This window comes from Chanos chanos, chromosome 1, assembly GCF_902362185.1.
Source record: "Chanos chanos chromosome 1, fChaCha1.1, whole genome shotgun sequence".
NCBI classification, from domain to species: Eukaryota; Metazoa; Chordata; class Actinopteri; order Gonorynchiformes; family Chanidae; genus Chanos; species Chanos chanos.
In genome coordinates this window covers 11,207,907-11,221,212 of record NC_044495.1, presented here as the reverse complement: position 1 = coordinate 11,221,212, position 13,306 = coordinate 11,207,907, and the positions used below count along the sequence as shown (strand labels likewise).

Below are 13,306 nucleotides of genomic sequence, written 5' to 3'. Positions count from 1 at the left end.
AGCAAAAACGGAGCGCACTTGAAATGTACCTTACGTTATTAGGAAGATTTGTCTGGATTTAACTCGCATCAGTTACTTAACTGACACATTCAATATCTTAATTAGAAATAGGCCTACACACTTCTTCTTACATATTTAACTCTACCCTTAAAGCAGGCCTAAATTTCGGGTAGAACGAGAGTGTGAGGGCCAGCCACATCCGCATAATACAATTCACAATATACATCTCCCATTTCATTGGTAATGTCTTAACATGATCTAACAATTATTGTGTGAGTACAATTATGTCGTTTACGCCTTGATTAAATCTTTTTTAAACGTTCAGGTGTGTATGACCTTCTTTAGAAGCACAGGATAACTGTGATGACAGGAGACAAAAAGCTGAATTACTGTACACATAGAGTCGCTCTATTCTCTCCAAAATTAAAAAGACACTTGGTCATGGTGTTAAAAAAAAGAAAAAAGTGTGGTTAGTTCGACTGTAGAGGCCGTCGACACGCCAGCCTTTATAAAGCTAGATGTAGCTTTGAGCATCATGAGCTGCATTGCAACGGTAGCGCCTACCTGACAGCGTATTTCAGCGTCATGCACCAATACAAGCTATTTGATGGTTTCGGATGTAAAAATGAACGAAGATGTCAACAATAATTTATTAGCTGATCAGTTACACAGTTCAGTTCAGATTGAAAGAGCCGATTTCAGTTGTACCGTGACAACGAGGCTATACTCACACTTTACGAGTCTGTATCACCTCAGAATAACAGTTATCACAAATATATGATGACATTTTCAAAACCAGGTTTTGCTGTTTTATGATCTAATAAGTATAATAGTCTTTGTAATACTCATAACAGAGTAGGGGTGGAATATAAATGGTAATATCTCTTCGGATCTTCAGATGTGTCACCTTGCGCTCATAATAACTTTTTTAGTTGGCATTCAGATTCAATTGAATGGAAGTGCCCTGTGCAGCATAGGACATAACGTTAACCCCTTTTTTTGGGAAATCGAATCGAAAATGTCCAAATTACTGATTATAAGATATACTGGAGAGAAACTAACTGAGTAATGACCTGGATAAACATACATGGAAAAAAGATTCGAAACGTAACACTCCTTTCGACACTTTACAAGCAAAAGGATTTTACATGTTCATCTATGAAATTCATACCACTGCTTGCTTAATAGATAGGAGATTACTAAACGCAGCCACGGCAACATTTATGTTGGTATTTTAGTGTGTTTAACATCAGGGGGAAAAAGCAGTCTGCTACTGAAAGCTTTGGTTATTCTGTTCCTTTTGTAGTACAATAACTACTTATAATACTTGCATAAATCTGTCTTTTCTTAAGGGTATATATTTTATATGTCAGAGTTCAGTCAGACAGGTTTTTTTTTTTTTTTTTGCATTTGAAAAAAAATTGGAATGCTGAAAATATTGTGCAGTTTACATTAAATAATGCCATTGTCTAGCCTGGGCAAGCCTCTCTGTCAGTAGGTTACTTTGTATGTATGATATACACACTGTATCCACCAGTGAACAGATATATACCCTGGATTTTTTAAAAGGTGTACAATAACTTACAAGTCTTCTCTTGTAAAGTATTGTCAGTTTATCACTTTATAGCCCACAAAAATAAAGCAGGCAGATGCATGTGCACACACACACACACACACACACACATACAAGCACACACACACACGCACACACGCACACGCGCGCACACACACACACACACACACACACACACACACACACACGCATACATGCACGCATGCATGCACACATGCACACATGCACACAAACACATGCTCACACACATGCACACACACACATACTCACACACACACACACTCACACACACAAACGCACACACACACACACACACACACACACACACACACACACACACACATGCACACACTGCATTGGAAAAATAATAACACAGAAATTCTAAAGTGACTTTTTAAAAACAGATTAGAAAGAAGGCAGAGCAGGTACTTAAAGATTTGGCGATAATGCAAACCATGAAACAAAACACATAGTACTAATAATCCCTTATACGTCCGGCAGTGATATATAAAGTGTTTCTCTACAGAGCGCCAGTGTGATATACAAAGCACAGGGACAGAACCATTAATCTCGCTCTTTTTTCAAGGGCTGTAATTTCGTATTTCAAAAATTTAATGCAAATTTTTTTAAAACCATTTTTTTCTTTGACCTTTTTATACATAGTTCCCGACACTTGAAAAAACATAGGTGGAGTCCAAGAAAAATTAGGGACTGAGTTAACTCCAAGAGTAGATAAATCTTTGGTCCTTTGCAAGCTTTTTAAGAGACATTTTTTTCATTTTTCACAAGTATGACTCTGTTTTGCTCTGGAAGCTTCTCAGCTTTTTTTTGTGTGGATGTTGCTCCTACATAAGTATCTTATATCCCGATTCAATCTCATTTATTTCTCCCTTTTCTCTCTCTCAAAAAAAGGGGCTCGTTTTAAGTTTCGACGTATAGATATCGGAATTAATTGCATTTGGACATTATGTCTAGATGATGTTAGCTCTGAGAGATTTGGCTGCAGAATTGACAGCTCTTGGGTGGATTCCCTCATCTAAAGATAGAAAAGGGTGTTGGTTCACTCTGTGGTCCATTTCGAGAAACATATAAAATGGCCACCTCATGAAGGGAAGGAACGCAGAATGAAAGTAAGACAAATAATGCATATTTTTACAGATGTAAACTTCCTTCTATATTATTACCATATTTCAGTGGGATGACATGTGGTTTGGTGTTTGTTTTCTTTCTGTGCTAAAGTGTCTCTCAGCATGAAGCCAAAGCCCTGAAAGAGCCTGTGCTCTATGGCCACATTGAGTCGTATGCCGTATTCACCATATTACCTTGGAATGGCAAATAAACACTTGACTGCATGGATTCTTTTATGGCTAGCTTAACACCTAAAAAGATCTTTAGTAACTCTACTGGCTTTTTCTTTTGCCCATGCTCGTAATTACCTTGCCTGTCACCACACTTATTGCTGCACACTAGTCATCAACTGACTTCAATTAGCACACGCCCTGCTCAAAACCACATAGACGCATAAAAACTACGAGACCCCAGGTCAAGCACCCCTGGCAGCATTCACTTATCTCTGCGGTAAAACAAGTAATCATATAGTCCAGGGCAGCCTTCCCTGGGTTTTATATGGCTCAAATCACATTTTAGCTTCTCGGGGTTTGTAAGGTCTGGCTCTTTAGAGAGGGTATAATGTTTTCACTCTGCCACTTCCTGCCAAACAAAACAAACATGAGTAATATGAATGAGCTATACCTATAGAGAATGTGTTTTTCTCTGTGTATGTGCTGTATGAGTGGGAGTGAGCTCTAGGGAGCGGGGCTAGTCTGCCTAAAAATCAGGAAGAGCCTGTCACACAGCACGACCCAGGTCTGACCGCTGATTACCAGCATGGGCTAACCTCAGCCATGCACCAGGTCTGCAGTCTGAGGGGAGCTGGGTGTGGGGTGAGTAGGGCGGCTGCCTGTGGGGCTGTGGGATAGGGAATGCACAGCACTGACCTAGTGCAGAACTTTTGGCCCGGGTTCAGTGTTGCCCCTGGGGAGCGGAGGGCTTCGTTGAACGTGAGTGTAAGACAGCGCTGAGCAGGCGCAGGGAAGCATTGTGGCCACTTATCCCCCCACAGGAGTGTGAGGCCAACAACACTGTCCAGAGAGACATCTAAGGCAGAGCTTTTTTATGCCTGCAAGGAGGCCCAGCTCAATATTTATGTTTCTCTACAATGTAAAACCACCACCACCCCCTCCCGTCTTCTCAACATCTCTCCAATGGCAAGCTGTTGCTGAGGCCTAACAGAGAAGTGGCTGTGTGAAGTGGTCGTGTTTGACTCCTTTCTAAGCCCCTCCCCCTCATGCCCCGAGAGCTGGGAGTAAATAAAACAATGCCTGGATTAATGATCAGATAATGATTTGAGTGCTCAGCCCCTCAGAAATAAATCACATTTTAAGGGAATAAATCAAAATTACCCATTATATCAACAACAGAGACAATGCGAATTAGAGTTACAAATCATGTGTAAGAAATTAAAAATCTCTGCTGTCTGCTGATTATTTATAGACTATAAAAATGGTCATGACTGAGCTCAAAGCCGCACATTCATAACAACACTTTCCACTGTGGAAATATAAAATGAGATTTTTTTTTTCTGGAATTAAGAAAAGTACAGTGAATACATCAAACATCCTTAATTTCATGCCTCAAACCAAAAGTAACATCTGGCTAAAAAAAAGAAAAGAAAAAAAAAATCATAAATATATTGAACAAACCGAAGACAAATACTAGAGAAATAATTTCCAGGAATAATAAAGCATTGCCCATTCTGACAGTAAATTACATGTCATACATCTTTTTTTTTTTTTTTAAGTTTTAGTTTTAAATGAGAATTTCTATATAGCATAAGAAACAGGAACTTCAATCAACTAGAGCATTTACCTACAAAAAGAATAATAATAACACTTGTGAGAACTGTCTAGAAAGATAAAGTAAAAGGTTTTCCAAGCAAAACATATATATCTACAATAATTTTCGTGTTGATTAATCACATTAAATTGCAAATGTGTAGTATCTTTTCTGAAAAAAAAGCTTCTGTCAGCCTGTGAACTAAAGGAGCTTTCCAGGAAAATATGTCATACTCCCATGTTTTTTCATACAATAAACATTACATAATTAAAATAGAAATTTCTTTCAATCTGTTAACTTCCACTTTACATAAGACAAAACATTTTATTTTATACAAACACACACACACACACGCACACACACACACACACACACACACACACACACTGTTATTACATTTTGTCATGTAAATCAAACGACAGTATGAAAACAATAATAATGAATTTAATGACCTTGAGAGTATACACTGGCATCTTACACACATATATGGTCTAGTATCAGTCAGAGGCTTAGAAACCCCAGAGCTGAATGATAACAGGGCTGACTGCCCTCTTGTGGATCAACACTGTAAAAAAAAAAACAGACATGATTGAAAGGAGGGCTGCACTCTTTTGCTCAGATTTATGGAATACTACTTACCACAATTACATAATGAGCTACTGAATTTATTAAGAGCAACACTATTCAAAATAAATATATTTTTTGTTGTAAAATACCCGTATGAAAGTATACTGCAATTATCCGTGAGATGATAAGGTGAGGGACAGAAAACAGATGCAAATTCTCTTGCTATTTGTTGTAATCGAGTGCAATGAAAAAAATTTATAAGTGTCCTCATTAATTCTCTGTGAAATGGTATCCACTGTGAAACCTGTTCTGCCCTATACACATATATTAGGTTAAACATGCAATCAAAGCAGCAGGACCACAAGAGGACCGGAGAGTCTTGGCGGCGTTACCCAAGATCCCCTCAGTCATAACAAATCTGAAGGAGGCCTTCTGATGGACAGCTGGTTTACAGCCGGTGTCAGGCATTAACAGATTTGATCCGTATTGGAGGAGGAAAGCTAGGAGCCTGGAGAGGGCGGTGGGTGGCGGCCGGTCTCACGCCAAGGGCCCCTCTGTGATTCATAGCCTGGGGAGGGTTTCCACTCTCACATCTGTTGATTTAGTGCGGTCTCTTTTTCTCCGTCTGTGTATGTGTGTATGTGTACGTGTCTGTATGTGTGTGTGTGTGTGTGTGTGTGTCTGTGTATGTATGTGTGTATGTATGTGTCTGTGAGTGTGTGTGTGTGCGTGTGTGTGTGTGTGTGTGTGTGTGTATGCGCGCATGAGCGTGTGTGTGCATGTGTGAGGGAGGCAGAATGTGTGTGGGAAGCAGCGGGGTTGGCTTTACACTTCTTTCCCTATGACTTAACACGCCTCTATAATCAGGAGCTGTGACTGGAAGGGGAAACTCTCATTAAAGAACTTGTGTGATGTTTTATGAACTATGAAATTCACTTAAGACTTAAAGAAAGCAGGTCCCAGTATAAATATTTGTCAGTGTTACAGAGGCAGGTTGAGTAAGAGGGCAGAGAGAGCAGATGGAAGATGAATCCGAGGATAAGAAGGGGAGGGGTGAACGGGGCAAAGTAACTGATACACAGTGAGTTCCTCAACTCTTCTGATTACAGCGTTTTTCTGCTGACCCCGACAAGGCCGCGGCGCTGGCAGCTCCCACAAACTAATCTCCCGTTGCTAAGTGAGTAATTGAATGTGAGAGCTTATGTATTTTTGTAATGAGCTGACAGCATATTTCCACTCCCTGCCCAAAAGGTTACCCTAATCAGCATGGTCACGCTGTTTCTCTCAGAATGACAGTTCCACGGCAACAGCATGACAAAACGCTGCACGGCGCTGGCCGTGCAGATGTCAGGCATGAGAGCTTTGTCTGTTCTCGAGCAGAGTGTGGACCCCTGGCGCTGAATCAATGTCGGTCCGACGCGTTTCTCTCCAAATACAAATTAATAGTTTGTTTCAATTCCTTTTTTTTTTTTTTCCCACCGAAGTATTGGAAGGCCTGATGATAGCAAACGTATTGCGTGACATTCTACCCTTGAGGGAAAAAATGGACATATTTCACAGCGACAGTAATGTGAGATGGCTGTTATTGCTTGTGGGATTATGAATGCTAAGACTGGAAGAAGGAATCTGTAGAAAAACACAAATGATATAAGGTGGATTCTGTCTTTTTAATCTGTAACTCTATCTGATGGCATTGTGGGAAATCAGCTGTTAGCCGGGGCCTTTCGTGTAAGGGCTATCTGTATTCCCACCGCAGGCTGCGCAAAACCCACAAATCCTTCCTCTCACATTGTCCACAGAAGGAAAAACATAGCATGTGGGTAATTATTTTCAATTACATTTGGAGGTGTTCCATTTAAAATGTCAAAACAATTTCCCTCTGTCTTTTGAGACTGTATTCTGAGCCTCTCTGAACTACTTTACCCATAACAAATTCTAAACATGCAACGCACTGTAACCAGTGGTGCAACAGTGACCACTCAGAGGCTGTGTAACCTCCAATTCACAGCATATTCATTACAGGAAAAGGGGGAAAAAAATCCACATGCGTTATTGTAGGTACGCATCTCCAATAATACATGTAGTTAGTGTGGATGTGTATGTCTACAATAACCTACCCTCTGTTCTTTAGTTTCCCAGGCAAAGTAGTCATACCCAGATAATTTTGCCTTTGCATAAGGCCTTGAAGTAAATCAGCCCTGTGTTCTGAGGCTCTTTCCAGGGTCGCTTCTGTCTATCTGCACGGCACGAATCATCTGTGCATAACGATATGTAATGTAATCAAAGTCAGCGCTGTGTTTTATACAACCAATCAACCTCAAAGAGTCTGCGAGTGCCGGAGACGGCCTAGTGTTGTGGTACTCATCAGACTCAATGTATGCCTTGTTTGGATTGCTGTGTTTGTATAAACCAGATTGGTTTGCACTTAACCCTGTAATATATGCAAAACAATCCTCCAGATAATACTGTTAAGCTTTGCCAGTTAGCACTCTGGCAGCTGCAGTAAACTCGTCCGCATAAGAAAAATGGTGTGTAATAAATTATGACATGAACCAGCGCGCGTCACACGGGCACTTCAGCCCTCAGCCCTGATCAACAGTCAGGATATTAAAAATGGCACTGAAATGTACAGATGCAGGTCACAAGGTCAGGGGCTGGGGGGAAGATTGGGGGACTGAGCCCTCATAAAAGTATATTTAAATAAACAGGCTAGGAAAGAGGAATCTGAACTGGTGATTTAGTTTTAAAACTCACCCCCCCCCCACCACCAGAAATGAGCGAGAGAGAGAGAGAGAGAGAGAGAGAGAGAGAGAGAGAGAGAGAAATCAGAATGGAAATATTGCTACACATTCTTTTTCTGTAGTAACCTGAAAAGGTAACCAGAAAAATCTGCAGTTTTAGGAATCATAAGGATCCGTTGGCTATACAATTGACATAAGAGGGGTAATTGCCGTTACACTTTTATGTATATTTTTGCAATTATCCATCAAACATAAAGCAAACATGAACTGTTTGCATTTAGACTACTGCCATGCAGTATTTGTGATGGTATGTAGCATATTATCGTAGCCTGAGTCTAGTTGGAATCTCCTTCATGGAATAAGTAGCGGTATGTGGTTTTCATAGTCGACTTGTACGGAGAAATGTTGGATTCCCTAGTGGTCCCGGGCCAGATTCTCTCCTGAAACATAATAGGGGGCCTGCTCAGAAACTAGGGGCACTATGCAAATGACTTCATAATCAAATCTGTCTGTTTTCCAAAGTTCAAGTGGCCCCTGAAGCTATCTCTGTCATGGGGCTCACGCTGAATTTGGGTTAATCCAAGTACTTCACACCTAGTAGACAGTAATTAAGAAGGTTAACTCTCTGTCTTTTTTCCTCTCTGTCTCTCGCTGTGCAGTGCGAATTAACATATTCGGTCATAAAGATTTAAAGAAAAAAATGTTACAAACTGCCTTGTACAGACTGATTTTACCATATATTCATTTGATGCTTCCTGTTGAAGCTCAGCCACAAGATGGCAGAAGCAGATAGCACCAGACAAAAACTCATTAAAAAAGGCATGTGACTACAATTCTCTGTATTCTCTGACTCAGATACAATCAGGGTCATTTTGGACAAGAGCTTTTGATAAAAGAACAAATACAAATGTGAACTGCACAGGTTTCAGACAATACACTTGGTCTGACACCAATAGGCAGGCATGGGCAAAGATAAATCAGTTTGCTCCAAGTTTCAAAATATCCATGGAATAAATGTCATAAAAAATTACAGAAAAAATATGTACTTGCTTGTTGTATACATCAGGGTTTAAAAGTCAGAGTCCACTACAAAGAACTGTATTTATTTCATCACTTATCAAAAAGTAATACAAAGTTCGTTTGGATGCAAATGGCATGCCTCTGAAAAATGGAGTGATACTTATTTTTTGGTCTGTGTATAGTTAATCTTGTGCAAACTCTTGTGGGCAAAATGTTCCAAAAATAAAATGTTTCAAGACTCTAGTTTTATTTAATTAGAAGTGAAATCATGGTTGCAATACACAAAAAGTAATCACGATATGTTATTTTGTCAGTTTTGAACAACCATTGTACAGACTTGCAGCAGGATATCAGCAACTCTGACCAACCAAGATAGGTCAAATGAATGTGAAAATATATTGCTAACTGTATGCAGTGACCATTTATCCTAATTTTGTTTCCATTTGTAAGTTACAATTTGTATTGACTGGGGAATCTCTTGATGCCTGTTTGTTGCAAAAACAAAAAAGAGGTCCAATGGAATTTCCAGAAATACTGTCTGGTTTATGACAGACTTGAAATGCTGCAGGTCATTTAACCAGGAAAATAAAATTAAATTAAAGCACATATAAGACAAACTGAAAACACGAGAGCACAGAGAAAGAAGCAACTGCAAGGTCAACTGCTGTGTGCTCCTCGTCAGCCACACCCTCTGCCTGTTCCTCTTCCTATTTAAAGACCTTTTGACCTGTAGAGGGCACATACTCACAAAACAGAAATACAAAAGAAAGCATTGAAATATATGCACAGCTGCCCCATTTTGCGGACCCCAGTGACCACGGTTATGGAAGCGTAAGTTACTTGAGGCTTGTGAATGTTAACAACAGCATTCATGTCACCTTTGTAATGGGGAAAGGACGCGTAGCCAGAGCCGGCCCGTCTCATAGGTGGTATAGGCGAATGCTAGGGGCAACGTCCATACATAGGGGTGCCCCAAATGAGGGAAGAAAAAAAATTCAAAATTTTTAACTTTCACTATTTTTTTTACTAATACTATTTTCTCTATGTCATGACAAGTTGACAATTCAGATCACAGGGTGCCGCAAAGCCTCACACTCTCGAATGTTTTATGACAATATTTTAACTCTCATCATCGATACAGTCATTGGATCGCAGCCGTAACGAAGTAGCTCTTCTCTGTGTGATTGGTCTGGACCCGGCTGTAACTTCAAAAATATGTCTATAATACAACATGGACCTATTTTAAATGACAAAAGAAAGACAATTGACAACAAAGACACATTTTCGTTTGTTGTATACCGGTGTGTATATTTTTCACCATTGTTTGGACGTCCACCTTTGCGTTGTGCCCCTATACGCTGCATTTGTTGCATACCCCTTTTTGCACTTCTGAATTCAAATATATATAGAGCATATCATATCAGTTTAATAAATAGCTAGAGTTAACGTCAGTTACTCTCACCTCAAATTCTTTAGGGAAAGTTGGAAAGACTATTCAGGTGTTTGGGGAATAACCTTCAACATAATTTTGAGAAATACACCTTTTCTTTTAAGTGTGCTGCACGAACCATCCACTGTCTGCCTCATGAAACCAGGCATACATTTTCATTGACATCTTAGTTTAGCTTGCCAATGTTAGCCCTGCTTGTAATAGTCAATTAAAATGCTTTTCCTTTCCCATCCCCTTTTGTAATTAAGCCTTTGCATTTTCATTACTGATTAGTCTTATATGTATAGCGAACAGCATGCATCATGTGAGAGAAGTGCTCGTTGAATACATGTTTTGTGCATGAATGGTAGGTGTAATTATTCTTGCTGTTTGTATTTAGAATTTCATAGGCTATAATATGGCTTTGCAGTTTCTGTGTTAGTGTAAGAACACAATGACTGGTGGTGCAATTGGCTGTGATACAAGGGGCACCAGTTAAAATCTTGTCTAGGGCACCAAATTGGTCAGGGCCAGCTCTGCATGTAGCACCCCTCAAAAGAATGACAATACACAGAATGAAACTTGCTGTTGATGTCTTAGCTACAAAAGTGGATAAGCTGCTTATATCTCGTTTAGAGCTTCATCTGGACCATTCCATGTTCTGGACTGATAGCCAGTCTGTGTTGAAATACATATCCAGTGAACACGCCAGATACAAACCATTTGTCGCTAACCGAGTTACAGCTATCAGAAACGCAACTGAACTGTCTCAGTGGAATTATGTTGATTCCAAATCCAACCCTGCTGATGATGTGATGAGGGGTCAAACCATAGACAAGTTCATAAATAACAAAAGATGGCTTCATGGTCCAGAGATTCTATGGGCAGAGAAAAAGAAATGGCCAGTTGACTTTAAAGCAACCTCTCCAGTTTCACATGATGACCCTGAGGTAAAAAGAACACATACAGTGAATACAATCTGCAACAAGGAAGAAACAGCAACACAGAGACCGATGAAACATTTCTCTAACTGGACGAAACTAAGGATTGCAATTCCCTGTATTTAAAACTAAAGGAAACATTGAAAAGGCTGGTGCACAAAAGAAAACTGAGAAGATAGAGTGGTAACAAGAAGCATGACAATGAACATAACCAATCACACAGTAGGTGGTCAGACAGTGAGTCTTGAGGACTTAAAGAAAGCTGAAGGTGCCATAATTCATTATTCTCAGTTCTTCCCAAAGGAATTAAAAATGCTTACCACAAAAACACCTGAAGTGAAGAAGCAAAGTGCACAGTGCTGAAAGATATCATGGTAACGGCAGGGGGTCGGCTGAATAGGACAGTTACAGGGGAAGAAAGAAAATTTCCTCTCATAATCCCAAAGAGCTCACATACATCCTAACTCATTCTACACCATGTACCTAAGACAACAGGGCATGGTGGAAGGAACCATATGCTGTCCGAACTTCTCAGAGGGTATTGGATCATTCATGTGAATTCAGCAGCCAGGAAAATTCTGTCTAAGTGTGTTGTGGGCAGACGATACAGAACCCGAGTTGGAGAGCAGAAAATGTCTGATTTGCCTCAGGAGAGACTTCAACCTGACTTGTCTCCATTCACCAACCCTGGAGTAGCCTATTTTGGTCCAGTTGAAATCAAACGAGGAAGGAAAAAGGGGTATGCAACATATGGAGCGTATAGGGGCACAACGCAAAGGTGGACGTCCAAACAATGGTGAAAAATATACACACCGGTATACAACAAACAAAAATATGTCTTTGTTGTCAATTGTCTTTCTTTTGTCATTTAAAATAGGTCCATGTTGTATTATAGACATATTTTTGAAGTTACAGCCAGGTCCAGACCAATCACGCAGAGAAGAGCTACTTCGTTACGGCTGCGATCCAATGACTGTATCAATGATGAGAGTTAAAATATTGTCATAAAATATTCGAGAGTGTGAGGCTTTTGAAAAGGTATGATGCACTATTCACCTGTTTGACAAATAGAGCAACTTCACATTGAAGTAGCCAGCTCTTTAGAGACCAGCTCATGTATCAGTGCCTTGAGACACTTTATTTGCAGAAGAGGGCAAGTGAGGTATATCAGATCCGACAATGGAACAAACTCTGTTGGAGCAAAAAGAGAACTTAAAGGAGCATTCTCAACAATAAATCAGGATAAAATTCAAAAGAACATTCATGGAACGAGGCATACAGTGGACCTTTAACCCACCAGGCGCATCCCATCATGGAAGCATATGGGAAAGGCTTGTAAGGTCCATAAGGCAAGTACTCTGTTCTGTTCTGAAACAACAGACCTTGGATGAGGAGGGGCTCCACACAGTCTTATGTAAAGTGGAGGCTATTTTGAAGAGTTGTCCTTGCACAACAGTTTCGTATGACCCACAAGATTTACATCCACTAACACCTAATGATCTTTTGCTCCTCAAAGCTAAACCAATTCTCCCACTTGGTGTCTCTCACAAAAGTGATCTGTACGCCAGACACCGCTGGAGGCAGGTACAGTACTTGGCCAACCTCTTATGGAGACGCTGGACACTAGAATACCTGCCACTTCTCCGAGAGCGCCAAAAGTGGAACAAAACAAAAAAGAAACTTCAGTGTGGTAACATTGTATTGGTGATGGAAACCCCTGCCGGTCCTGGGGATTGACCTGGCAGCCTTTTGGAACCAAGCTTGCTTCACTAACCTTTAGGCCACAGCTGCCCCCAAAATGAACCTGTGCATTGGACACCTGGTACTGCCTGTCAAGACACTGCCGAAACCCGGGATCGAACCAGGGACCTTTAGATCTTCAGTCTAACGCTCTCCCAACTGAGCTATTTCGGCAGATACCCACATGAAATGATGTTGTACAACAACATTAATTCAAGGGTCCTATTTTATTGTTTTGTTCACCAAATACAATTAGGGGCTGGTTGCATAGGAGCGATTTATTTGATCATATATTATAATGCTTTCTTTTGTATTTCTGTTTTGTGAGTGTGTGCCCCCTGCAGGTCAAAAGGTCTTTAAAGAGGAAGAGGAACAGGCAGAGGGTGTGGCTGACTGGGAG

The 13,306-nt window shown here is 40.4% G+C and overlaps 1 non-coding gene across 1 annotated transcript; it reads right to left on the bottom strand.

The window, feature by feature from the left end:
• Window positions 1-13,007: 13,007 nt before the first annotated feature.
• Window positions 13,008-13,080, bottom strand: trnaf-gaa (transfer RNA phenylalanine (anticodon GAA)). The gene has a single exon. It is a non-coding gene; the product is annotated as a tRNA-Phe (tRNA).
• Between the last annotated feature and the right edge of the window lie 226 nt (window positions 13,081-13,306).